Below are 27500 nucleotides of genomic sequence, written 5' to 3' on the forward strand. Positions count from 1 at the left end.
GATCGGGCGTGTTCAGGGTGGTATGGCCGTAATCAATTAGTGCTGGCGCAAAACCAGGTTTTATACAGAAGCACATAAGGAGTGAGAAACCTGCTGAGGCTCGACGTTACACTTTTACAAAAACAATCATTAGTTAGATATAAACGGCAGTAATTGATTCAGTAGGACTCCTTATCCATGTAAACGATCATTGTGACATCTGAATTCATTATTTCTCTGAAATACACTGCGTGTGCGTGTGATGTTAAATGTTTGAACCAAGGTTAACGGTTAAAGTGTCAGAGAATGGGTGGTGATTTTTGGACGTCCTCCCATGATCTGAAGTGAGCGTGCGTGTTTGTGTTGGTGAAAGTTTAAGAAATGTACAACTGTCGTTTCAGCTCTCTGGTGCTCCCTGCTGGCAGTATCACTATACTGTCCTCGTGTTTCACAAAAATAGTTTTGAGAGACGTTGTCAGTCTTTGTATGTTGCTTAAATCCTCCAAAGCGGTTGGCAGTAAACATCAGGTCACGGTAGGCCACGGAGGCAATGAGCTCGAGTTGAAAAAGAAAAAGCTTACTGCACCTGGTATTCCCAGGCGGTCTCCCATCCAAATACTAACCAGGCCCGACCCTGCTTAGCTACCGAGATCAGACAAGATCGGGCGTGTTCAGGGTGGCATGGCCGTAAGCAAATAGTGCTGGCGCAAAACCAGGTTTTATACAGTAGCACATAAGGAGTGAGAAACCTGCTGAGGCTCGACGTTACACTTTTACAAAAACAATCATTAGTTAGATATAAACGGCAGTAATTGATTCAGTAGGACTCCTTATCCATGTAAACGATCATTGTGACATCTGAATTCATTAATTCTCTGAAATACACTGCGTGTGCGTGTGATGTTAAATGTTTGAACCAAGGTTAACGGTTAAAGTGTCAGAGAATGGGTGGTGATTTTTGGACGTCCTCCCATGATCTGAAGTGAGCGTGCGTGTTTGTGTTGGTGAAAGTTTAAGAAATGTACAACTGTCGTTTCAGCTCTCTGGTGCACCCTGCTGGCAGTATCACTATACTGTCCTCGTGTTTCACAAAAATAGTTTTGAGAGACGTTGTCAGTCTTTGTATGTTGCTTAAATCCTCCAAAGCGGTTGGCAGTAAACATCAGGTCACGGTAGGCCACGGAGGCAATGAGCTCGAGTTGAAAAAGAAAATGCTTACTGCACCTGGTATTCCCAGGCGGTCTCCCATCCAAGTACAAACCAGGCCCGACCCTGCTTAGCTTCCGAGATCAGACGAGATCGTGCATGTTCAGGGTGGTATGGCCGTAAGCAATTAATGCAGGCGCAAAACCAGGTTTTATACAGTAGGAGTGAGAAAGCTGCTGAGGCTCGACGTTACACTTTTACAAAAACAATCATTAGTTAGATATAAACGGCAGTAATTGATTCAGTAGGACTCCTTATCCATGTAAACGATCATTGTGACATCTGAATTCATTAATTATCTGAAATACACTGTGTGTGCGTGTGATGTTAAATGTTTGAACCAAGGTTAACGGTTAAAGTGTCAGAGAATGGGTTGTGATTTTTTGACGTCCTCCCATGATCTGAAGTGAGCGTGCGTGTTTGTGTTGGTGAAAGTTTAAGAAATGTACAACTGTCGGTTCAGCTCTCTGGTGCTCCCTGCTGGCAGTATCACTATACTGTCCTCATGTTTCACAAAAATAGTTTTGAGAGACGTTGTCAGTCTTTGTATGTTGCTTAAATCCTCCAAAGTGGTTGGCAGTAAACATCAGGGGTCTCATTTATAACCGTTGCGTACGCACAAAACGGGGCTGAAAGTTGCGTACGTGACATTTCACGCCAAGGTTGTGATCTATAAAAAACCAACTTGACGGGAAAATGTGCGCAGCCCTAAGCAAACTCTGACCCATGCGTACGCATGGTTTGGAGGAAAAGGAGAATTGGCGACACAGACGGTGTGGTGGTGAACTGAAGTCAGACCGAAGAATTGCAGAGTGAGAAGAACGATGTTTTATCATCGCCCTTCATCAATTTAATTTCAACCCGTATCATGCGTTAAATCCTAATCAGAATAATTTAAGTCCACTGCGTTATTTCTCAGTTATAACTCCAGAAATATCTCCTTAGAATAGAAATAAAAAGAAATTCTCTATATTTAATCCCGTTACTCCACCATACTGTCCACTTACGGCGCGACTGCATGGAATAGAGCATCTGTCCAACATGTGTCAATAACATCATATTTTTATGTGACACTGTAAACATCTGTAATCCGGGGTCTTGTTCGCGAGTGAGGGTACTATGGAGCGTGAGATTGGCCGGAGAATCGGAGCAGCGGGGGCGGTATTGCGTTCGCTTTACCTCACCGTTGTAACGAAAAGAGAGCTGAGCCGCAAGGCAAAGCTCTCGATCTACCGGTCGATCTTCGTTCCTATCCTCACCTATGGTCATGAGGGCTCGGTGATGACCGAAAGGACGAGATCGCGGGTACAAGCGGCCGAGATGAGTTTTCTCAGAAGGGTGGCTGGCGTCTCCCTTAGGGATAGGGTGAGAAGTTCAGCCATCCGTGAGGAACTCGGATTAGAGCCGCTGCTCCTTTACTTAGAAAGGAGTCAGCTGAGGTGGTTCGGGCATCTGGTAAGGATGCCCACTGGGCGCCTTCCTTGGGAGGTGTTTCAGGCACGTCCAGTGGGGAGGAGACCTCGGGGAAGACCCAGGACTAGGTGGAGAGATTATGTCTCAACACTGGCCTGGGAACGCCTCGGGATCCCCCCGTCAGAGCTGCTCAATGTGGCCCGGGAAAGGGAAGTCTGGGGCCCCCTGCTTGAGCTGCTCCCCCCGCGACCCGACCCCGGATAAGCGGACGAAAACGAGATGAGATGAGACTGTAAACACATAATCAAATGTCAATTAAATCAAGTGTGAAAAACCAAGCCACACTCCTCATCACAATCGTTGTCCGTTACTCTTGATGCTTTTCATGACAAATCAGGCATTAAAAAGGGGTTATGTTCAAGAACATTTTACGTGGGTGATTACAAACTGATTATCCAAGGCGTTCTCGTCAGTCTTATTACCGTAACCCTATAAATACAGAGGTGAGCGCCGTACAATGCTGCACCATATGGCACTTCTGGCGGACCATTAAAATGGCAGGATTCGGAGGGAGAGGGTATTTAGGGACCATAACGATTTATTGGTAGGCTACATAAAAATATGTAACTCTATGTCAGACCACTTCTATTTTTAATTCTGGGAAAGTGCGCTCCGTGCTACTGACAGAGTTCACTGCTGCAGCAACATGTTGCCACTCACTCTGCTTTTTGTTGTTGGCGATCCCAATCCCGTGACCGCCGAACAAAACTACCTTTCGGGCCTCCATCTCACCCACAAGTGTCTCCACTTCAACCTCCGTGAAATTTCGCTTTTTGGATTTTCTCAGTACTTCTGCCATTGTTTCCAACAAGACATAATACCGGCATCTGAGTCTGTTTTATATGCAGATCGCATTCATGAGGTCATTTGCATTGACCATTTATGGTTAAAAAGGGGCGTGTAGAGGGCGGAACGTGAAGCTGATTCAGCTGCGCACAATTGTAGTCAGTATGTGATTTATAAAGCAAAGATTGCGTACAGGTGTGCGTACGCAGTGTTTTATAAATCCGAATATTTTTTGGCGCACGCAAAACTTGGCTTCTGGGCGTACGCACATTTTTAGTAACGATCCCACGCACAGTTTTATAAATGAGACCCCTGATGTTTACTGCCAACCGCTTTGGAGGATTTAAGCAACATACAAAGACTGACAACGTCTCTCAAAACTATTTTTGTGAAACATGAGGACAGTATAGTGATACTGCCAGCAGGGAGCACCAGAGAGCTGAAACGACAGTTGTACATTTCTTAAACTTTCACCAACACAAACACGCACGCTCACTTCAGATCATGGGAGGACGTCAAAAAATCACCACCCATTCTCTGACACTTTAACCGTTAACCTTGGTTCAAACATTTAACATCACACGCACACGCAGTGTATTTCAGATAATTAATGAATTCAGATGTCACAATGATCGTTTACATGGATAAGGAGTCCTACTGAATCAATTACTGCCGTTTATATCTAACTAATGATTGTTTTTGTAAAAGTGTAACGTCGAGCCTCAGCAGCTTTCTCACTCCTTATGTGCTACTGTATAAAACCTTGTTTTGCGCCTGCACTATTTGCTTACGGCCATACCACCCTGAACACGCCCGATCTCGTCTGATCTCGGAAGCTAAGCAGGGTCGGGCCTGGTTAGTACTTGGATGGGAGACCGTCTGGGAATACCAGGTGCTGTAAGCATTTTCTTTTTCAACTCGAGCTCATTGACTCCGTGGCGTACCGTGACCTGATGTTTACTGCCAACCGCTTTGGAGGATTTAAGCAACATACAAAAACTGACAACGTCTCTCAAAACTGTTTTTGTGAAACATGAGGACAGTATAGTGATACTGCCAGCAGGGAGCACCAGAGAGCTGAACCGACAGTTGTACATTTCTTAAACTTTCACCAACACAAACACGCACGCTCACTTCAGATCATGGGAGGACGTCAAAAAATCACCACCCATTCTCTGACACTTTAACCGTTAACCTTGGTTCAAACATTTAACATCACACGCACACGCAGTGTATTTCAGATAATTAATGAATTCAGATGTCACAATGATCGTTTACATGGATAAGGAGTCCTACTGAATCAATTACTGCCGTTTATATCTAACTAATGATTGTTTTTGTAAAAGTGTAACGTCGAGCCTCAGCAGCTTTCTCACTCCTTATGTGCTACTGTATAAAACCTGGTTTTGCGCCTGCACTAATTGCTTACGGCCATACCACCCTGAACACGCCCGATCTCGTCTGATCTCGGAAGCTAAGCAGGGTCGGGCCTGGTTAGTACTTGGATGGGAGACCTCCTCAGAAGCCCAGGTTGCTGTAAGTAGTGACGGGTGTCACCAAAAGAAAAAAAACAAAAAACACGCCCGATCTCGTCTGTTCACGGAAGCTAAGCAGGGTCGGGCCTGGTTAGTACTTGGATGGGAGTCTGCCTGGGAATACCAGGTGCTGTAATATTTTCCTTTTTCAACTCGAGCTCATTGCCTCCGTGGCCTACCGTGACCTACCGTGACCTGATGTTTACTGCCAACCGCTTTGGAGGATTTAAGCAACATACAAAGACTGACAACGTCTCTCAAAACTATTTTTGTGAAACATGACGACAGTATAGTGATACTGCCAGCAGGGAGCACCAGAGAGCTGAAACGACAGTTGTACATTTCTTAAACTTTCACCAACACAATCACGCACGCTCACTTCAGATCATGGGAGGACGTCAAAAAATCACCACCCATTCTCTGACACTTTAACCGTTAACCTTGGTTCAAACATTTAACATCACACGCACACGCAGTGTATTTCAGATAATTAATGAATTCAGATGTCACAATGATCGTTTACATGGATAAGGAGTCCTACTGAATCAATTACTGCCGTTTATATCTAACTAATGATTGTTTTTGTAAAAGTGTAACGTCGAGCCTCTGCAGCTTTCTCACTCCTTATGTGCTACTGTATAAAACCTGGTTTTGCGCCTGCACTAATTGCTTACGGCCATACCACCCTGAACACGCCCGATCTCGTCTGATCTCGGAAGCTAAGCAGGGTCGGGCCTGGTTAGTACTTGGTCGGGAGACAGCCTGGGAATACCAGGTGCTGTAAGCTTTTCCTTTTTCAACTCGAGCTCATTGCCTCCGTGGCCTACCGTGACCTACCGTGACCTGATGTTTACTGCCAACCGCTTTGGAGGATTTAAGCAACATACAAAGACTGACAACGTCTCTCAAAACTATTTTTGTGAAACATGAGGACAGTATAGTGATACTGCCAGCAGGGAGCACCAGAGAGCTGAAACGACAGTTGTACATTTCTTAAACTTTCACCAACACAAACACGCACGCTCACTTCAGATCATGGGAGGACATCAAAAAATCACCACCCATTCTCTGACACTTTAACCGTTAACCTTGGTTCAAACATTTAACATCACACGCACACGCAGTGTATTTCAGATAATTAATGAATTCAGATGTCACAATGATCGTTTACATGGATAAGGAGTCCTACTGAATCAATTACTGCCGTTTATATCTAACTAATGATTGTTTTTGTAAAAGTGTAACGTCGAGCCTCTGCAGCTTTCTCACTCCTTATGTGCTACTGTATAAAACCTGGTTTTGCGCCTGCACTAATTGCTTACGGCCATACCACCCTGAACACGCCCGATCTCGTCTGATCTCGGAAGCTAAGCAGGGTCGGGCCTGGTTAGTACTTGGATGGGAGATCGCCTGGGAATACCAGGTGCTGTAATGTTTTTCTTTTTCAACTCGAGCTCATTGCCTCCGTGGCGTACAGTGACCTGATGTTTACTGCCAACCGCTTTGGAGGACTGAAGCAACATACAAAAACTGACAACGTCTCTCAAAACTGTTTTTGTGAAACATGAGGACAGTATAGTGATACTGCCAGCAGGGAGCACCAGAGAGCTGAACCGACAGTTGTACATTTCTTAAACTTTCACCAACACAAACACGCACTTTCACTTCAGATCATGGGAGGACGTCAAAAAATCACCACCCATTCTCTGACACTTTAACCGTTAACCTTGGTTCAAACATTTAACATCACACGCACACGCAGTGTATTTCAGATAATTAATGAATTCAGATGTCACAATGATCGTTTACATGGATAAGGAGTCCTACTGAATCAATTACTGCCGTTTATATCTAACTAATGATTGTTTCTGTAAAAGTGTAACGTCGAGCCTCAGCAGCTTTCTCACTCCTTATGTGCTACTGTATAAAACCTGGTTTTGCGCCTGCACTAATTGCTTACGGCCATACCACCCTGAACATGCCCGATCTCGTCTGATCTCGGAAGCTAAGCAGGGTCGGGCCTGGTTAGTACTTGGATGGGAGACCGCCTGGGAATACCAGGTGCTGTAAGCTTTTCCTTTTTCAACTCGAGCTCATTGCCTCCGTGGCCTACCGTGACCTACCGTGACCTGATGTTTACTGCCAACCGCTTTGGAGGATTTAAGCAACATACAAAGACTGACAACGTCTCTCAAAACTATTTTTGTGAAACATGAGGACAGTATAGTGATACTGCCAGCAGGGAGCACCAGAGAGCTGAAACGACAGTTGTACATTTCTTAAACTTTCACCAACACAAACACGCACGCTCACTTCAGGGCCCCGTTTCCCGATAACGATGGATCTTCGCTCGTACGATCATTCTCCCGATGGATCTTGCGATCCATCGATAATTTCTTTGGAGCGTTTCCCGAAACTCCTCTTAACGTGAACGCGCATTCGCTGCACTCACGACGTCGTAGGATTGTAACTGTCTACTGACACGGTGCTGAAATGGGCTCCGTAGGAGGGGGAGACGCAGGAATGTCGCAGGAAAATTGTGTTAAAAAGGGTTAAAATATATCCCCATCAAGGACAACAGCAGAGTAGCCTACGAAAAAAATAGACTGCAATTATATGAATGCTAAAGACATTAAAACACAATTGATTAGGCTGAAACCGACATATATCAGTCCTAATCCTGAATGCACTGTGCGTTTCACGGCATTTTCCCCCCTGAAATAATTCCATATGACAAAAAATTCAAAATAGCTTGTGTGACAACTACATTTATCTTAATGGGCTGATTTCTGCATGCTTTGCGCAGTGTCGTGGAAATATCAATCATAACTATAAATATACAATCACATACAAATTATATTAACCTTGTTTATATAATTATTACATTAGAAGAAACTGTATACATTCTCCCTGTAACTTAAAACAAATCCCTTCCTCTCTTAAAACTGAGAGAGGTTAAGTTAATTCGTATTCAAGTTCCCACTGGAACCAGTAAGTCTGGTTTTTTGACCAGGCCAATCGACTGACTTCTTTGTTGTGTAAACTATTTACAGCCACCATGTCTTGCAAACCTGCAGACATGTCCAATAACCACCCGTTGTATTGCAAATTAACTTGGCCTTAGGTCACTCCCACTCCCTACCCACAATGGAAACGTTCCCTATAAGAATGTTGTTCGCCTATTGTTTCATCGAATGTGTTCTTGGTAACTTTTGCTGCCAGTACTTTTCCCATGATCATGCTTTAAGATTAAATCAAATATTTCGCTGTCCGACGTGTCCGTGAGAGAACTTTCTCTTCATCAAATGGCGTTGTCGGCAGGATCCCAATATGAGATCATCAGACTGGTAAGTTATGTTTCTTTTGAATGACTATCTTGCCATTCTGACCCTCTGACGGGATCCGGAATTTGGAAAATAGATAAACACATGTGATTAGGATCTGACCTGGACCTTTGGAGGCGATTAGCACTAAAACAACTATTCAGCTAAAGAGTGGATAAGTGGACATAGTTGCCTGCCTTTGGTATGATGAATAGATAGAGATCTATTTCAAATAGGGCTGATAATTGCACCCACGGGAAGAAGTTATTTAATTTTGACCCGGACCTTTGCACCGTTTCTGCACTGACAGAAACGGTTCAAAGGTATGATGAATAGACAGAGATCTATTTCAAATAGGGCTGATGATTGCACCCACGGGAAAATCGATCTAAAAGCATGAGGTTTCATTTAAATTCTTATTTAGGCGGAGGCTCTGTCTGATATTTTTTGCTAAAATATCCAAGAATTAGGAATCCCTACGAATTGATAATCCGTACTACGTAGGCATCAATGATCGGCCAGTAGTAGACTGTTACTACGAATGGAAAGCTTGTGCCGTGCGAATCGTTAGCAAGATTTCGCTCTGCAGATTAACTCTTGTTATGTGACGAATGCAGGAATGTTGGCGGAGAACGTTTTGATTACTCTCAGTAAGGGTAGCAACCCTCCTAAGAACTACGTACATTACAAGAGTTACGTTGGTGTGTTACAAATGAATGTGCATCCCAAGTAGAACCCATTCAGTAAGCCCAGTAATAAAACAGTTTGGGACCCCACATACGGCCAACCAGTGAATGCATTTGCTTGGACCTCACATGAATGGGTAATGTACGTCCCTCGGAAGTTATGCAATTCTGACCTCGGACCTTTGAACGTTTCTGTACTGACAGACCTTTCACTGGTATGATGAATAGATAGAGATCTATTTCAAATAGGGCTGATAATTGCACCCACGGGAAGAAGTTATTTAATTTTGACCCGGACCTTTGCACCGTTTCTGCACTGACAGAAACGGTTCAAAGGTATGATGAATAGACAGCGATCTATTTCAAATAGGGCTGATGATTGCGCCCGCAGGAAAACCAAGTAGGATGAATTGAGTGGCCTCATGTTGTTTGAACCTGAATGAAATGTACATAAAATAGAGGAGCCTCCCAACCTAAAGACACCAACGACGGCGAAAAATTTGAATTAACCACTGTTCAACTTTTCTTGTCATGTTACTAAACTTATTTTTTTTTCAGAAAAGTGGACGAGTGGTAAAACTAAATATAATAGAAAAATAACGTCCGGCCTTTACGGACGCAAACAGTGCCAGCAGGTAAGTATGGCACTGAAACAATTGAGGGAATAGGCCCCCCTCGGTTGTGAAAAGAAAAAATATATAAAGAACATCGTTGTGTCTCATCCCAATTGTTATGTTATGTATTTTTCGCGCCGTATTTCTATCCTTTCTTTCCATGCTTTGCTTTCATGTTGTCTACAACCTCTTGTAGACCCTTCTTCTTTCCACAGCGCTGGAGAAGCAGTTTTACGCCGTCCCGAAATTCGAAATGTATTTGAATGCGATTGTAATAGATTTACTGCTGAGTTGTATTAATATGATCTGAGAGATCGTATAGATTTTTTTTCAGATAAATAGCAATGCCCAAGGAACGAATACCCGAAAAACTTAGCAGTTCAGGACACTGATCGAGAGCCAGAGGACAATTGAACTCCACAAAAGTTTATTCTTCAAACAGGTTTGATTGATAAACCACGAGTGAGTACCCTGAAACTAACATAGAAATAAATTAATCGGGCTCCTTTGAGACATTGACTTTACTCTGATTTACAAATTTGTACAAAATATATTAATATCATTCAGTTAGATAACATTTCTTTGTTTCTTTATCAAACAGATCTGTGGTCTCCATTTACGTTGAGTTCCACATGTTTTAAAATTATTAAATAACATTAACATAGCCTACTTTTAGCATTAAAGAATTCATGACGTAAAACTATAACAAAAGTGATCGTATTTTGTTTCGTATATCCCTATCTGTTGTATCAGCTGTGTGTGTATTCCTTTATTCGTATTAATTTGTTTGTGTTTTCTTTCCAAAAGAACGTCTGACTCCCACAGTCATAAAGAGTAAAATGAGCGCCCATTCATCAAAACGGGACGCTAAGGTGACAATAACGGTATCTAAGCAAATTAAAAAAAAGAGCGGACCTGGTAAGAACCCGCTATGGTAAAAAAAAACAAAAAACAAAAAACGATCCTATAGTGCCACCAAGATCCCCCGCAGATATAGTCTTGAGAGAAGAAGGCGTATACTCGGTCTTTCCATTTACTTATGATGTGTAGGCCTACGAATGGACAGATGGCTGTTGGCCAATAGGTGGTTCTTTTGATTCTTGCAAACTACAAGAATTAAAAGAAACAATAACGTCTGGACCAGATCCGAATTGGGATTTTAATTACACACAGAATTGTTTAGATGCATGGATTCGCACGGCAAAACGACACCCAATACCAAAACCAGTTAAACAAGAAGTAACTCCAGAAATCGCGTCTAACATTTTCAAAATAACGATGCAAATCAACCCAGATTGGACAGAAGTGTATAGAACAACTCTGTTGAACAAAACAGCAACTAGTAATGCAGAACATGTTGATAAATTAATGACTGAAATAGAGTTAACAGCCGCAGAAGTAGACGCTATTAAAACAGCCCAAAACAACATAAAAGACAAAACCGCCCTCGCTACACTTTGTGTATGGAGCCAACGTCAACTCGTTAAAGAACCCTCCAGATGTTTTTACTGCAAAAAGATAGGTCATCGGGAGAAATATTGCAGAAAGAAACACAGAGACGAGGCCAAACCGTCGGCCCCGCCCATGGAACCAGTCAGCGCCCCCCACACCATGAAGAACCCGCTACAACGCCCAGGTGAGTATAATCATTACTAGGACCCCTTGGAGAAGGAAACAAGGATCCAGGCAACGCTTCTTCAACTGTCTTCCACCCCCACCGAAAATCCAAAATGCTCCGTGCAGGTAGGACAAAACCATTTTGAATTTCTTGTCGATTCTGGTGCTACAGTATCAACTATTAACAAAACTGGTATTTTACAAGAAAGTAACCAAACATTGAAAACGGTTGGTATTGCTGGCATTGCGAGTGAAACAATATCAAAGCCGGTTCCCACTATTGTATCACATGTCACATTGGAACAGAAGTTTTTAATCTCTCCCACCTCTCCTGTTACAGTTCACCCCAGAGTTTATCGCAGGTACCATCTAAATTATGGGCCATGCATAAAAATCATGCAGGATTTGTAACCTCTTCACCATCTCTTAAAGTTACATTAAAGTCAGATGCTACTTTGACTTGTACTCGACAATATCGTTTGTCCCCCGAAGCATTAGATAGAATTCAGCCGGTAATAACTTCTCTTTTATCTCAAGGTATTCTAAAGGAAACAACTACTAGTCCTTGTAACACACCCATATTGCCCCTCCCGAAGCCAGGGAGACCAGATGAATAGAGATCTGTACAAGATTTGAGAGCAGTCCACAATTGCGTTGTTCCTATCACACCCATAGTACCAGACACACATACAATACTGTCATCAATCCCTTCAGATTCCACACATTACACAGTAATTGATCTGTGCTAAGCGTTTTTCTCCATTCCAATACCATCTGACAGCCCTACCCATGGTTTTTATCCTAGTGATATGATCATGTTAAAGTCACTTAACCCAAATGTTCTCCTCCCCAGATGGCAAGGACCAATCCAGGTGTAACTGACCACGAGGGCTGCAGTCAAACTCCAAGGAAAACCAGAATGGATCCATGCAAGCCGATGCCGCCCAGCACCTCCCGAAGAGAAAAACACCAACACCTCGAATGGACCACCTCTACCGCGATCTGCATAATACTCCTGATGAGCCCAGCAGACCAATGCAACCACCAGCAACAACGACCGACTCCCAACCATAGCGGAACCCCAGCTAACCACATCATCACACAACCAGTTTGCAAGCCCACTTGCTGCAGCTCAAACCCACTTCAACACCACCAAGAATGGGCCACTTACTCCAATGAAGAGTTACCAAATGAAAAATGAGTGACCTAACATGCTCGACATAAATTTTACTAATGTACATATTGATCATTTACTTTTACTAATTTCTTTGAATTTGCAAATTTTACAAATGTACATATTGATTACTTTATTAATGATTGATTTTTACTAATTTCTTTGAATTTTGTTCCTATTATTCTGTGTTTTAACTTGTTTCACCATCATTTGTAATCCTGTACCATAATATACTACCTGTAATAAGTGTTGATCTTATGATCAAAAAGGGAGGAACTGTCGTGGAAATATCAATCATAACTATAAATATACAATCACATACAAATTATATTAACCTTGTTTATATAATTATTACATTAGAAGAAACTGTATACATTCTCCCTGTAACTTAAAACAAATCCCTTCCTCTCTTAAAACTGAGAGAGGTTAAGTTAATTCGTATTCAAGTTCCCACTGGAACCAGTAAGTCTGGTTTTTTGACCAGGCCAATCGACTGACTTCTTTGTTGTGTAAACTATTTACAGCCACCATGTCTTGCAAACCTGCAGACATGTCCAATAACCACCCGTTGTATTGCAAATTAACTTGGCCTTAGGTCACTCCCACTCCCTACCCACAATGGAAACGTTCCCTATAAGAATGTTGTTCACCTATTGTTTCATCGAATGTGTTCTTGGTAACTTTTGCTGCCAGTACTTTTCCCATGATCATGCTTTAAGATTAAATCAAATATTTCGCTGTCCGACGTGTCCGTGAGAGAACTTTCTCTTCATCACGCAGCAAAGAGAGCCGACTTAATCTGATTCCGCATAAGGGTTTCCTTGATTGATAATTTGATTGGCTATAAAAGCCCCTCCGGAAATAGGGTAAGGTATGTATTGATGAGGAATACAACGAAGCCCACCGTCTGGCCCGGTGCATCGTTGAGCGCACGATCGGGAGGTGGAAGTTGCGCTTTAGATGCCTTCACAGGTCAGGCGGAGGGCTCCAGTTTTCGCCGGCCAAGTCATGCGCCGTGATATGTGTGACGGCTATGTTGCACAACATTGCAGCTAAGGCTGGGGTGGCATTGCTTGAACCGGAGGACGCTGAGGACGATGACGACGAGGAAGATCGGTGTGAGGACGGCCTCCCTCATAACTACGCGGCTGGTTTTCATGCGCGTCGAAGAGTGATTGAGACTTTTTTTAACCCCCTCCACCCTCCCACATGTCAATAAACATTCCCGTCAACGTGACCAATCCCCACCATATCCCAGCCTTTTGCCTGCTCCTTTGCTTGGTTTTTATAATTTATTCTATTTCTTTATTTTTAATTTCTTTATTTTTTTTTAATTTTATTTTATTTTTTACATTATTTTATGCTACGTTTTATGAGTAGCCTATGTCAGTCTGCACAAATGCCCCCACTTTCTCTCACACATTTTGAGTGCCCTGCCTGCGCAAACATTTTCTGGACTGTCCCGTTTTATTTTGGCCATTTTAACATCTTTGTTAATAAATTAATTCATAATCTTTATTAATTACCAAACTAAGAACATAAAGGCGCAATGCGCTTTAATAAAACGCATCCAATAGACGGAATGTCCGATGGTGTCGCCACTGAGGCTATAGCTGACGATGCTCTTAGCGTCCTACGAGTACCTACGAGCACCCCTGGAGTACTCGTTAGCTACGAGCGTTTTCAAGACGTTCGTTCCCCACGATGCTTTCGGGAAACGCGGTGAAAACACTACGATGCCCTTTCGACGCACTTCACGATCCACTTAGGCTAACGACGCTTTCGGGAAACGGGGCCCAGATCATGGGAGGACGCCAAAAAATCACCACCCATTCTCTGACACTTTAACCGTTAACCTTGGTTCAAACATTTAACATCACACGCACACGCAGTGTATTTCAGATAATTAATGAATTCAGATGTCACAATGATCGTTTACATGGATAAGGAGTCCTACTGAATCAATTACTGCCGTTTATATCTAACTAATGATTGTTTTTGTAAAAGTGTAACGTCGAGCCTCAGCAGCTTTCTCACTCCTTATGTGCTACTGTATAAAACCTGGTTTTGCGCCTGCACTAATTGCTTACGGCCATACCACCCTGAACACGCCCGATCTCGTCTGATCTCGGAAGCTAAGCAGGGTCGGGCCTGGTTAGTACTTGGATAGGAGACCGCCTGGGAATACCAGGTGCTGTAAGCTTTTCCTTTTTCAACTCGAGCTCATTGCCTCCGTGGCCTACCGTGACCTACCGTGACCTGATGTTTACTGCCAACCGCTTTGGAGGATTTAAGCAACATAGAAAGACTGACAACGTCTCTCAAAACTATTTTTGTGAAACATGAGGACAGTATAGTGATACTGCCAGCAGGGAGCACCAGAGAGCTGAAACGACAGTTGTACATTTCTTAAACTTTCACCAACACAAACACGCACGCTCACTTCAGATCATGGGAGGACGTCAAAAAATCACCACCCATTCTCTGACACTTTAACCGTTAACCTTGGTTCAAACATTTAACATCACACGCACACGCAGTGTATTTCAGATAATTAATGAATTCAGATGTCACAATGATCGTTTACATGGATAAGGAGTCCTACTGAATCAATTACTGCCGTTTATATCTAACTAATGATTGTTTTTGTAAAAGTGTAACGTCGAGCCTCAGCAGCTTTCTCACTCCTACTGTATAAAAGCTGGTTTTGCGCCTACACTAATTGCTTATGGCCATACCACCCTGAACACGCTCGATCTCGTCGGATCTCGGAAGCTAAGCAGGGTCGGGCCTGGTTAGTACTTGGATAGGAGACCGCCTGGGAATACCAGGTGCTGTAAGCTTTTCCTTTTTCAACTCGAGCTCATTGCCTCCGTGGCCTACCGTGACCTACCGTGACCTGATGTTTACTGCCAACCGCTTTGGAGGATTTAAGCAACATACAAAGACTGACAACGTCTCTCAAAACTATTTTTGTGAAACATGAGGACAGTATAGTGATACTGCCAGCAGGGAGCACCAGAGAGCAGAACCGACAGTTGTACATCTCTTAAACTTTCACCAACACAAACACGCACGCTCACTTCAGATCATGGGAGGACGTCAAAAAATCACCACCCATTCTCTGACACTTTAACCGTTAACCTTGGTTCAAACATTTAACATCACACGCACACGCAGTGTATTTCAGATAATTAATGAATTCAGATGTCACAATGATCGTTTACATGGATAAGGAGTCCTACTGAATCAATTACTGCCGTTTATATCCAACTAATGATTGTTTTTGTAAAAGTGTAACGTCGAGCCTCAGCAGCTTTCTCACTCCTACTGTATAAAAGCTGGTTTTGCGCCTACACTAATTGCTTATGGCCATACCACCCTGAACACGCTCGATCTCGTCGGATCTCGGAAGCTAAGCAGGGTCGGGCCTGGTTAGTACTTGGATGGGAGACCGCCTGGGAATACCAGGTGCTGTAAACTTTTCCTTTTTCAACTCGAGCTCATTGCCTCCGTGGCCTACCGTGACCTACCGTGACCTGATGTTTACTGCCAACCGCTTTGGAGGATTTAAGCAACATACAAAGACTGACAACGTCTCTCAAAACTATTTTTGTGAAACATGAGGACAGTATAGTGATACTGCCAGCAGGGAGCACCAGAGAGCAGAACCGACAGTTGTACATCTCTTAAACTTTCACCAACACAAACACGCACGCTCACTTCAGATCATGGGAGGACGTCAAAAAATCACCACCCATTCTCTGACACTTTAACCGTTAACCTTGGTTCAAACATTTAACATCACACGCACACGCAGTGTATTTCAGATAATTAATGAATTCAGATGTCACAATGATCGTTTACATGGATAAGGAGTCCTACTGAATCAATTACTGCCGTTTATATCCAACTAATGATTGTTTTTGTAAAAGTGTAACGTCGAGCCTCAGCAGCTTTCTCACTCCTACTGTATAAAAGCTGGTTTTGCGCCTACACTAATTGCTTATGGCCATACCACCCTGAACACGCTCGATCTCGTCGGATCTCGGAAGCTAAGCAGGGTCGGGCCTGGTTAGTACTTGGATAGGAGACCGACTGGGAATACCAGGTGCTGTAAGCTTTTCCTTTTTCAACTCGAGCTCATTGCCTCCGTGGCCTACCGTGACCTACCGTGACCTGATGTTTACTGCCAACCGCTTTGGAGGATTTAAGCAACATACAAAGACTGACAACGTCTCTCAAAACTATTTTTGTGAAACATGAGGACAGTATAGTGATACTGCCAGCAGGGAGCACCAGAGAGCTGAACCGACAGTTGTACATTTCTTAAACTTTCACCAACACAAACACGCACGCTCACTTCAGATCATGGGAGGACGTCAAAAAATCACAACCCATTCTCTGACACTTTAACCGTTAACCTTGGTTCAAACATTTAACATCACACGCACACACAGTGTATTTCAGATAATTAATGAATTCAGATGTCACAATGATCGTTTACATGGATAAGGAGTCCTACTGAATCAATTACTGCCGTTTATATCTAACTAATGATTGTTTTTGTAAAAGTGTAACGTCGAGCCTCAGCAGCTTTCTCACTCCTACTGTATAAAAGCTGGTTTTGCGCCTACACTAATTGCTTATGGCCATACCACCCTGAACACGCTCGATCTCGTCGGATCTCGGAAGCTAAGCAGGGTCGGGCCTGGTTAGTACTTGGATGGGAGACCGCCTGGGAATACCAGGTGCTGTAAACTTTTCCTTTTTCAACTCGAGCTCATTGCCTCCGTGGCCTACCGTGACCTACCGTGACCTGATGTTTACTGCCAACCGCTTTGGAGGATTTAAGCAACATACAAAGACTGACAACGTCTCTCAAAACTATTTTTGTGAAACATGAGGACAGTATAGTGATACTGCCAGCAGGGAGCACCAGAGAGCTGAACCGACAGTTGTACATTTCTTAAACTTTCACCAACACAAACACGCACGCTCACTTCAGATCATGGGAGGACGTCAAAAAATCACCAACCATTCTCTGACACTTTAACCATTAACCTTGGTTCAAACATTTAACATCACACGCACACGCAGTGTATTTCAGATAATTAATGAATTCAGATGTCACATTGATCGTTTACATGGATAAGGAGTCCTACTGAATCAATTACTGCCGTTTATATCTAACTAATGATTGTTTTTGTAAAAGTGTAACGTCGAGCCTCAGCAGCTTTCTCACTCCTTATGTGCTACTGTATAAAACCTGGTTTTGCGCCTGCACTAATTGCTTACGGCCATACCACCCTGAACACGCCCGATCTCGTCTGATCTCGGAAGCTAAGCAGGGTCGGGCCTGGTTAGTACTTGGATGGGAGACCGCCTGGGAATACCAGTTGCTGTAAGCATTTTCTTTATCAACTCGAGCTCATTGACTCCGTGGCGTACCGTGACCTGATGTTTACTGCCAACCGCTTTGGAGGATTTAAGCAACATACAAAAACTGACAACGTCTCTCAAAACAGTTTTTGTGAAACATGAGGACAGTATAGTGATACTGCCAGCAGGGAGCACCAGAGAGCTGAACCGACAGTTGTACATCTCTTAAACTTTCACCAACACAAACACGCACGCTCACTTCAGATCATGGGAGGACGTCAAAAAATCACCACCCATTCTCTGACACTTTAACCGTTAACCTTGGTTCAAACATTTAACATCACACGCACACGCAGTGTATTTCAGATAATTAATGAATTCAGATGTCACAATGATCGTTTACATGGATAAGGAGTCCTACTGAATCAATTACTGCCGTTTATATCCAACTAATGATTGTTTTTGTAAAAGTGTAACGTCGAGCCTCAGCAGCTTTCTCACTCCTACTGTATAAAAGCTGGTTTTGCGCCTGCACTAATTGTTTACGGCCATACCACCCTGAACACGCTCGATCTCGTCGGATCTCGGAAGCTAAGCAGGGTCGGGCCTGGTTAGTACTTGGATGGGAGACCGCCTGGGAATACCAGGTGCTGTAAACTTTTCCTTTTTCAACTCGAGCTCATTGCCTCCGTGGCCTACCGTGACCTACCGTGACCTGATGTTTACTGCCAACCGCTTTGGAGGATTTAAGCAACATACAAAGACTGACAACGTCTCTCAAAACTATTTTTGTGAAACATGAGGACAGTATAGTGATACTGCCAGCAGGGAGCACCAGAGAGCTGAAACGACAGTTGTACATTTCTTAAACTTTCACCAACACAAACACGCACGCTCACTTCAGATCATGGGAGGACGTCAAAAAATCACCACCCATTCTCTGACACTTTAACCGTTAACCTTGGTTCAAACATTTAACATCACACGCACACGCAGTGTATTTCAGATAATTAATGAATTCAGATGTCACAATGATCGTTTACATGGATAAGGAGTCCTACTGAATCAATTACTGCCGTTTATATCTAACTAATGATTGTTTTTGTGAAAGTGTAACGTCGAGCCTCAGCAGCTTTCTCACTCCTTATGTGCTACTGTATAAAACCTGGTTTTGCGCTTGTACTATTTGCTTACGGCCATACCACCCTGAACACGCCCGATCTCGTCTGATCTCGGAAGCTAAGCAGGGTCGGGCCTGGTTAGTACTTGGATAGGAGACCGCCTGGGAATACCAGGTGCTGTAAGCTTTTCCTTTTTCAACTCGAGCTCATTGCCTCCGTGGCCTACCGTGACCTACCGTGACCTGATGTTTACTGCCAACCGCTTTGGAGGATTTAAGCAACATACAAAGACTGACAACGTCTCTCAAAACTATTTTTGTGAAACATGAGGACAGTATAGTGATACTGCCAGCAGGGAGCACCAGAGAGCTGAACCGACAGTTGTACATTTCTTAAACTTTCACCAACACAAACACGCACGCTCACTTCAGATCATGGGAGGACGTCAAAAAATCACCACCCATTCTCTGACACTTTAACCGTTAACCTTGGTTCAAACATTTAACATCACACGCACACGCAGTGTATTTCAGATAATTAATGAATTCAGATGTCACAATGATCGTTTACATGGATAAGGAGTCCTACTGAATCAATTACTGCCGTTTATATCTAACTAATGATTGTTTTTGTAAAAGTGTAACGTCGAGCCTCAGCAGCTTTCTCACTCCTTATGTGCTACTGTATAAAACCTGGTTTTGCGCCTGCACTAATTGCTTACGGCCATACCACCCTGAACACGCCCGATCTCGTCTGATCTCGGAAGCTAAGCAGGGTCGGGCCTGGTTAGTACTTGGATGGGAGACCGCCTAGGTATACCAGGTGCTGTAAGCTTTTTCTTTTTCAACTCGAGCTCATTGACTCCGTGGCGTACCGTGACCTGATGTTTACTGCCAACCGCTTTGGAGGATTTAAGCAACATACAAAAACTGACAACGTCTCTCAAAACTGTTTTTGTGAAACATGAGGACAGTATAGTGATACTGCCAGCAGGGAGCACCAGAGAGCTGAACCGACAGTTGTACATTTCTTAAACTTTCACCAACACAAACACGCACGCTCACTTCAGATCATGGGAGGACGTCAAAAAATCACCACCCATTCTCTGACACTTTAACCGTTAACCTTGGTTCAAACATTTAACATCACACGCACACGCAGTGTATTTCAGATAATTAATGAATTCAGATGTCACAATGATCGTTTACATGGATAAGGAGTCCTACTGAATCAATTACTGCCGTTTATATCTAACTAATGATTGTTTTTGTAAAAGTGTAACGTCGAGCCTCAGCAGCTTTCTCACTCCTTATGTGCTACTGTATAAAACCTGGTTTTGCGCCTGCACTAATTGCTTACGGCCATACCACCCTGAACACGCCCATTGAGGAAGTGATACGCCCATTGAGGAAGTGTTTGGTGTGCTTGAGTGGTGAGAGGAGGACGGTGTTGGAGCGAGGATTCTTTTGGTGGTAAATCAAGTATTTATAGATATTTTTTTGGTTAGTTTAGTTTTTAGTTTGCGTCTAGTCGTTTATTCCCCCGACAGCTTGCTGTTTGGGGGAGTATTAGTATACTTTAGTTCGGTTTTTTTTCGATGTCTCACGCGGTTTCGAAAACTCGAATGGAAGACGGCATGGAACGGAACACAGCTCCTGCTGCGGTGACGGATGGTGGTTGTGTGGCGAAGAGGACATCGGAGGACGTACTAGGCGGGAGACCGGTGACTGCGGAGAGAGCAACAAGAGAGAAGGAGGACAAGGTTGCGGATGGTGGCCCGAGCTACTGCAGGGAGTTGTCTGTGGCTGTGGAGCTTGTGGGAGAGGAGAAAATCCCGATGATGGAGATGCTAAGGGCGATGCAGAGTGTATGTGGATTGGTCTTGGGATGTCGCTACCTCTCATTGAACCAATATGAAGTAACGATGAATCACCCCAACGGGAAGAGGCGATTGTTGGATGGCTTTAGGATAAGGGGGACCAGCGTCGTCGCAAAAGACTTGACTGCAGATGAGATGGTGGTGTCCTTTATGAGTCTACCAGTGTACATTACGGATGAGGAGATTCTGAAGAAGCTTGCGGACTGGGGTGTGGAGGCAGTTTCGCCGATTGCAAGGAGGAAGTGGCCTGGGATGACCATATGTGAGGGTACACGGTTTGTTAAGGTGAAGTTTAACAAGGAAGTACGGTCCTTGCCTTGGTCCACACGTTTTGACACTGAAAAGGGTGCTGAATATTTCCGAGTCATCCATGACAGACAATTAAAGGTGTGTAGATTGTGCATCCAGCCTGGACATATAGTGAGGGACTGTCCTGACTTCCTCTGTCGGAAGTGCGGGAAGCAGGGACACTATGCAAGGGAGTGTGTGGCTGTGATTAAATGCAGAGAGTGTGGTAATAGAAAGGGAAATTGTGTGTGTAAGGAGGAGCAGGTGGGAGGGGGTGCCCTCTCAGTTGACCCAGACTCAAGGGCTGTATCGTTGGAGAGTGAGGAAAGTGGAGGGGAAGAGTGTGCGGAAGAGGAGATGGAGCACGGGGAGCTGTCTGACGGGGAGACAGTCTTGGACAGTCGCTACAGGTTGTGCTGATGGACCCGGGTGTGGGGGGCATGGGGTTGCCCGGGGGGCAAAGCTCTCAAGGAGAGCTTTCCTCTCTACCGGCATCTGGGCACCCTACACCAGCGGAGGGCGTAGCCAAGGTGCCGCGGGGGTCTGGACAGTTGGGGAACGAGGCGGGACATGGCACGGGGGCTAGCCTAGAAGTGGATTTGGTTGTGTCAATGGCCCCGGCATCAGGGGGAGATGGGGGCACAGGGTTGGGGGGGGGCAGGAGCTCTCAAGCGGGGCTCCTCTCTTTACAGGCGCCCGGGTGGCCTACAGTAGAGGAAGATGCAGCCTGGGGGTCTTGTGCTGTGACTATTGAGGCTACAGCCGACGCGTCTCATTGGCGTGGTATGGCGCCTATAATTTCCCCCCCCACACTGGCTGATGGAAGGGAGAGGGAGAATAAGTCTGGGAATGAGGCGTTGGGTGTTTGTAGGGAGAGGGCGCCCAGGGTCAGACGCAGGAGAGGGGTTGATTCCGATGAGGAACAGAGGAACTTGAAAAAGAAAGGGGTACGTAAAAAAAAAAAAGATTTTAACAGTAATACCCACTCTGTGTCTTTTGATTTCAATGGTCACACTCACATCAATTAATATCAACGGTTTTAACAATATGGCGAAGTTTGATGAGGTGTTAATCAATTTTAAATCCGATATTTTAGTGCTGCAGGAAACAAACTGGACACAGGCTAAAATGCCAGAAATCAAGGAGAAATGGAGGGGACTGTTATTCGTCAATTGTGGGACGGCAAGATCGTGTGGTGTGGCAATACTTGTAAAGGAGGATGTGGTTGGGAATGTGAAGGAGGTTCTGAATGATGGGAAGGGGAGGATTTTCACAAGTATTTTGTTAGGAACAGCACTTTAGTCATGGTAACGGAATCAGGGACGTTAGGATTTAGTGTGTAGTGTGGGCATTGTTTTTCCTGCTTGTTAAGACCTGGCAGACCACTCCGACGCAAATGTTTGTTGTGTATGATTAGGGTTAACCTCTCTATATGATTGTTGCGTACATTTGTGATTATCAACTGTCTGTATGTCTTCTGTGTGTCATACTGTGTTTGGTTATGACCGTAAAAGATTGTAAATTACTGTAAATACGGAATTTTAATAAAAAAATAAAAAAAAATAAAAAAAAACACGCCCGATCTCGTCTGATCTCGGAAGCTAAGCAGGGTCGGGCCGGGTTAGTACTTGGATGGGAGACCGCCTGGGAATACCAGGTGCTGTAAGCTTTTCCTTTTTCAACTCAAGCTCATTGCCTCCGTGGCCTACCGTGACCTACCGTGACCTGATGTTTACTGCCAACCGCTTTGGAGGATTTAAGCAACATACAAAAACTGACAACGTCTCTCAAATCTGTTTTTGTGAAACATGAGGACAGTATAGTGATACTGCCAGCAGGGAGCACCAGAGAGCTGAAACGACAGTTGTACATTTCTTAAACTTTCACCAACACAAACACGCACGCTCACTTCAGATCATGGGAGGACGTCAAAAAATCACCACCCATTCTCTGACACTTTAACCGTTAACCTTGGTTCAAACATTTAACATCACACGCACACGCAGTGTATTTCAGATAATTAATGAATTCAGATGTCACAATGATCGTTTACATGGATAAGGAGTCCTACTGAATCAATTACTGCCGTTTATATCTAACTAATGATTGTTTTTGTAAAAGTGTAACGTCGAGCCTCAGCAGCTTTCTCACTCCTTATGTGCTACTGTATAAAACCTGGTTTTGCGCCTGAACTAACTGCTTACAGCCATACCACCCTGAACATGCCCGATCTCGTCTGATCTCGGAAGCTAAGCAGGGTCGGGCCTGGTTAGTACTTGGATGGGAGACCGCCTAGGTATACCAGGTGCTGTAAGCTTTTTCTTTTTCAACTCGAGCTCATTGACTCCGTGGCGTACCGTGACCTGATGTTTACTGCCAACCGCTTTGGAGGATTTAAGCAACATACAAAAACTGACAACGTCTCTCAAAACTGTTTTTGTGAAACATGAGGACAGTATAGTGATACTGCCAGCAGGGAGCACCAGAGAGCTGAACCGACAGTTGTACATTTCTTAAACTTTCACCAACACAAACACGCACGCTCACTTCAGATCATGGGAGGACGTCAAAAAATCACCACCCATTCTCTGACACTTTAACCGTTAACCTTGGTTCAAACATTTAACATCACACGCACACGCAGTGTATTTCAGATAATTAATGAATTCAGATGTCACAATGATCGTTTACATGGATAAGGAGTCCTACTGAATCAATTACTGCCGTTTATATCTAACTAATGATTGTTTTTGTAAAAGTGTAACGTCGAGCCTTAGCAGCTTTCTCACTCCTTATGTGCTACTGTATAAAACCAGGTTTTGCGCCTGCACTAATTGCTTACGGCCAGGGCTCTACAGTGCGCCCATTTCACTCGCATTTGCGAGTGAATATTTCAGCGTGCGAACGAGAAAAACAAAACAGGAGCACGCGTGCGAGTGACTTCTCCGGCACTTTATTTTTTTTATTTCATGCTCTGCAGGAACGCTGATATGAGCGTACAACGTCACTCTGACTTTTCACCAAACTAATTTTCTCCGCATTCTTCGTGCATGGTGTTTTGTTTATATGTTGCTTGGCAACAGTCTGCTCAGCGGAGATCTATTTTTGCTTAGATTGCTGCTCGAGCGCCTCTCGCTGTATGTGGTGGCTCGAGCGCGGCGCGCCTCCCGCTGTATGTGATATTGCTGCTCGAGCGCCTCTCTCTGTATGTGATATTGCACAAACACAACGGTAACTAATAAGCTAAAAAAAATATGCAAAGCATAACTGCGTTTTTCAAAAAGAATGATGGGAAAACACAAACAAACAGAGGAAGAGAGGAAGAGGAAGAAATCGCCAGGAAGAAGGTTAGAGTGGAGAAAGTTACTGTAGTCGATAAAGTCTACAAATTCAACCCCGACTGGTTGAAGGATTTCGGTTGGCTACTTTATGATGCCGAGAACATGAAAATGTTCTGTAAATTTTGTAAGGAAGCCCCATCGGCAATGGCAGGCTCTTCTCTGTTTAGAACCGGGAACCCTAATCTAAAACGCGATGCTGTGGTAAAACACAGCGAGTCCGTTCGGCATTCTCGATGTCGCGATTTATATATAAATCGCACCCAGCCCAATAACCCTGGCACGGTGGAAGCCGCCGTTGGCAGACAAGTGGCTATCTCTAATCAGGACGCGCTCCGGCAGCTGAAGGTTAAATTTAACATAGCGTATGTGATCGCAAAGGAAGAGATAGCCTTCACTAAATTTGGACCGATGATTGCCCTTCACTATAAAAATGGATTAAACATCAATCCCACATATGACAATGATGTGAGATGTGCTGAGATGGTCGGTCAAATAGCGGAAGGCATCAAAGACACTCTCGCTGCCCAGCTACAAGCGGCCCGTTACCTCGCAGTCCTGATAGATGGCGATACGGACATATCAAACACGGAGTGTGAGATTGTGTATGTGCGCTTCGTGGCGGATGGCAGACCGGTGACCCGCCTCGTCGGCCAACAGGCTCTCTTACACGCTCATGCGCAAGGTGAGTGGCAAAGAAATTCTATGTTTTTATATTAATCACACAGCCCCACAATTTATCTTCTTCACCAATCGTATAGGCCTAGCTCTCCTAGTTATTCTGAAATGCAATGATGATTGGTGGTGGTGTGTGCGTGCGTGTGTATGTTTATAATGTAAACGTGTATATTTATATTAAGTTTAGGTATTTATTGGTGGTGTATTATATAAAGTCCAATGGTAAAGGGGAAAAAATAATAATATAAAACAAGGGGACTGAAATGTGAATGTCATGTCTACGACAATAGTTAGGCCTATAGGCTAACATTATCAATGAAATTAATGCAAAATTACACAGAATATGAATATGTGGACAATTGCTTGTTAAAAAAAAGGCTACTTTAAGGAATATAACTCTGTTTTTTTTTTACTTAAGGTGTCCTGGCTGGAACCAATGCAGCATTTGATGCTCTTGGACGTGGTACATGCGACTGGAAGGCCAAGTGTGTCGCATTTGGTGCAGATGGTGCTAAAGTCAACATGGGTGTGCATAGGGGAGTGAGTGCTCTACTCAAACAGGCAGCCGGACAGCATGTAATTCCCATTCATTGCATGCCTCACAGGTGAATGTACATACATTGTGCCCTAACTATATTACAGAATGTCATGGTTGATTGTATGCATTTGTCCATTAGTAATAGGCTACTGCTATAAGATTTGTCTGTGTTTGTTGTCAATGTCTAGGTTGGAGTTGGCCATTCTCAACCTGCAGCGCAATGAGACAATGGTGGCCAAAGTCTATGACCTTCTCCATCTTGTGTGGAAGACGTACCACCAGAGCCCTAAATCCAGGCGTGAGCTGAACCTGATTGGAGAAGAGCTAGGTGTGAGGGTCTGCTCTCCTTCGAGCGTGAAAGGGACGAGGTGGATTCCCCATGTACACCGGGCACTGAGTGTGTTCCTTCGTGCAGCAAAAGAAGGGAGTCTGTCAACTGACAGTGGTCAGTATTCGGCTGTTTTGCGCCACATGGACCACCTTGCCTCCTCAGCAGCCAGTGCTGAAATTCAAGGGCGTGCAAAGAAGGTACGTTTTACAAAACCATAGTACACATTGCTTATGAAAGTGACCTGATTTATTTTGAGATATATCACTTAAAATCTAAACAAGGTATTTTTTCTGACTGCCCCTGTTCAGATTAGGAAGGGAATGCACGAGATTAACTTCTGCGCATTTAGCCATTTCCTGGCTGACGTGTTTAATGAACTGGCCTCGCTCAGTTGCGTTCTCCAGAAGAACGACCTCATTCTTCCTCAAGCCATCTCAGCGCTGAGAAAGACAGTGATGGTGTTGCAGGCTATGCAGGAAACACCGCACAGAGGGGGCATGCTATGTCAGTTCATGGAATGTCTACAAGGGCAGGAAGAGATCTCATTTCAGGTTTGTTAGGGATACAGGATAGTGAGTGTAGTACAACAGCTTAATCAGAATTAATCTATTACTACTCTTTTGTAATCAACTCACATGTCTTTTACATGTCTGTGTGAAATATTCTGTAGGTTGAATGTACATGTTGTGTGCACAAGCTACTGGATGCTATAACTAGGTATGTTCTGTTCTTTTTCCATAATTTTTTCTTAAAGGGTGTACCACTCTCGGGAGATGTCACAGGAATGCAGCAGAGGCTACAGAGAAACATCACCTCTGTCATCACCACCACTGTGGAAGCCATTAACACCAGATTCGGCAGTCTCATCAATGAGGACTCCGAAGACTACTCTGCAGTGAATTGCATGAAAATCTTTCATCACGACACCTGGCCTGAGAATACCAATGAACTGGTTGATTATGGAAACGATCAGTTGGAGGCCCTAATGGAGCATTTTCGTAATGTCCTTACAAGGCACGTTGCTGTCTAATATCATGGATTTGATGGGTTACCAGATTATGAAACAGATGAGTGACAAGCCTATGTTTTTCTCTCTCTAGCTCTGGATGTCAGATGGATGCTTTGCCAGGGGAATGGCAGAGTTTGAAGACCCATGTCAGCTACACGTTTAAGGACAAGTCCTACAGCAGCTTATGGCAAACAGTTTCAACCAAAGAGCCATACAGAACTGACTACAAGGTAACATACACTTCAGCACTTAAATCTGGAAGGTTGTACTTTAATTGTAATGAGGTATTTCTGGTATGTTATTTCTTTTGATCAGTTACTATGAGTCCCTTTTAAATTACTCTTACAGAACATCCTACACCTTGTGGACATACTGTTGGTCCTCCCAATTTCTTCTGCACAGTGTGAGCGGGGCTTCTCTGCGCAGAAACGCCTCAAAAGCTCTTTGAGGAGCTGCTTGCATGTCTCCACCACAGAGGATCTTATCAGGATCACTACAGAGGGCCCCTCACTTGAATTATTTGATCCCACTAAATGTGCCGAA

General features: G+C 44.0%; 17 non-coding genes and 1 pseudogene across 17 annotated transcripts; 15 read left to right on the forward strand and 3 right to left on the reverse strand.

Annotated features, from left to right (window-relative positions):
* The window catches only part of LOC130396128 (5S ribosomal RNA), a 119-nt pseudogene extending 85 nt beyond the window's left edge, over positions 1-34 (reverse strand).
* Positions 35-553: 519 nt separating this feature from the next.
* LOC130395656 (5S ribosomal RNA) lies at positions 554-672 on the reverse strand. Its single transcript, XR_008898687.1, has one exon. It is a non-coding gene; the product is annotated as a 5S ribosomal RNA (ribosomal RNA).
* Positions 673-1191: 519 nt separating this feature from the next.
* LOC130395431 (5S ribosomal RNA) lies at positions 1192-1310 on the reverse strand. Its single transcript, XR_008898488.1, has one exon. It is a non-coding gene; the product is annotated as a 5S ribosomal RNA (ribosomal RNA).
* Positions 1311-4229: 2919 nt separating this feature from the next.
* Positions 4230-4348, forward strand: LOC130399826 (5S ribosomal RNA). The gene has a single exon (XR_008902323.1). It is a non-coding gene; the product is annotated as a 5S ribosomal RNA (ribosomal RNA).
* Positions 4349-4867: 519 nt separating this feature from the next.
* LOC130394133 (5S ribosomal RNA) lies at positions 4868-4987 on the forward strand. Its single transcript, XR_008897321.1, has one exon. It is a non-coding gene; the product is annotated as a 5S ribosomal RNA (ribosomal RNA).
* Positions 4988-5647: 660 nt separating this feature from the next.
* On the forward strand, positions 5648-5766 carry LOC130395081 (5S ribosomal RNA). Its single transcript, XR_008898178.1, has one exon. It is a non-coding gene; the product is annotated as a 5S ribosomal RNA (ribosomal RNA).
* A 529-nt stretch (positions 5767-6295) lies between these two features.
* On the forward strand, positions 6296-6414 carry LOC130394640 (5S ribosomal RNA). Its single transcript, XR_008897778.1, has one exon. It is a non-coding gene; the product is annotated as a 5S ribosomal RNA (ribosomal RNA).
* Positions 6415-6933: 519 nt separating this feature from the next.
* On the forward strand, positions 6934-7052 carry LOC130399862 (5S ribosomal RNA). The gene has a single exon (XR_008902357.1). It is a non-coding gene; the product is annotated as a 5S ribosomal RNA (ribosomal RNA).
* A 7425-nt stretch (positions 7053-14477) lies between these two features.
* Positions 14478-14596, forward strand: LOC130400376 (5S ribosomal RNA). The gene has a single exon (XR_008902854.1). It is a non-coding gene; the product is annotated as a 5S ribosomal RNA (ribosomal RNA).
* A 521-nt stretch (positions 14597-15117) lies between these two features.
* On the forward strand, positions 15118-15236 carry LOC130394647 (5S ribosomal RNA). The gene has a single exon (XR_008897785.1). It is a non-coding gene; the product is annotated as a 5S ribosomal RNA (ribosomal RNA).
* A 521-nt stretch (positions 15237-15757) lies between these two features.
* On the forward strand, positions 15758-15876 carry LOC130394383 (5S ribosomal RNA). Its single transcript, XR_008897547.1, has one exon. It is a non-coding gene; the product is annotated as a 5S ribosomal RNA (ribosomal RNA).
* A 521-nt stretch (positions 15877-16397) lies between these two features.
* LOC130395155 (5S ribosomal RNA) lies at positions 16398-16516 on the forward strand. The gene has a single exon (XR_008898243.1). It is a non-coding gene; the product is annotated as a 5S ribosomal RNA (ribosomal RNA).
* A 521-nt stretch (positions 16517-17037) lies between these two features.
* On the forward strand, positions 17038-17156 carry LOC130394384 (5S ribosomal RNA). The gene has a single exon (XR_008897548.1). It is a non-coding gene; the product is annotated as a 5S ribosomal RNA (ribosomal RNA).
* Positions 17157-17685: 529 nt separating this feature from the next.
* Positions 17686-17804, forward strand: LOC130401145 (5S ribosomal RNA). Its single transcript, XR_008903602.1, has one exon. It is a non-coding gene; the product is annotated as a 5S ribosomal RNA (ribosomal RNA).
* Positions 17805-18315: 511 nt separating this feature from the next.
* LOC130400419 (5S ribosomal RNA) lies at positions 18316-18434 on the forward strand. Its single transcript, XR_008902900.1, has one exon. It is a non-coding gene; the product is annotated as a 5S ribosomal RNA (ribosomal RNA).
* Positions 18435-18963: 529 nt separating this feature from the next.
* On the forward strand, positions 18964-19082 carry LOC130400378 (5S ribosomal RNA). The gene has a single exon (XR_008902855.1). It is a non-coding gene; the product is annotated as a 5S ribosomal RNA (ribosomal RNA).
* A 529-nt stretch (positions 19083-19611) lies between these two features.
* Positions 19612-19730, forward strand: LOC130401189 (5S ribosomal RNA). The gene has a single exon (XR_008903653.1). It is a non-coding gene; the product is annotated as a 5S ribosomal RNA (ribosomal RNA).
* A 3531-nt stretch (positions 19731-23261) lies between these two features.
* Positions 23262-23380, forward strand: LOC130394576 (5S ribosomal RNA). The gene has a single exon (XR_008897721.1). It is a non-coding gene; the product is annotated as a 5S ribosomal RNA (ribosomal RNA).
* Positions 23381-27500: the final 4120 nt, after the last annotated feature.

The sequence above is a fragment of the Gadus chalcogrammus genome, chromosome 12 (genome assembly GCF_026213295.1).
Source record: "Gadus chalcogrammus isolate NIFS_2021 chromosome 12, NIFS_Gcha_1.0, whole genome shotgun sequence".
Classification (NCBI taxonomy): domain Eukaryota; kingdom Metazoa; phylum Chordata; class Actinopteri; order Gadiformes; family Gadidae; genus Gadus; species Gadus chalcogrammus.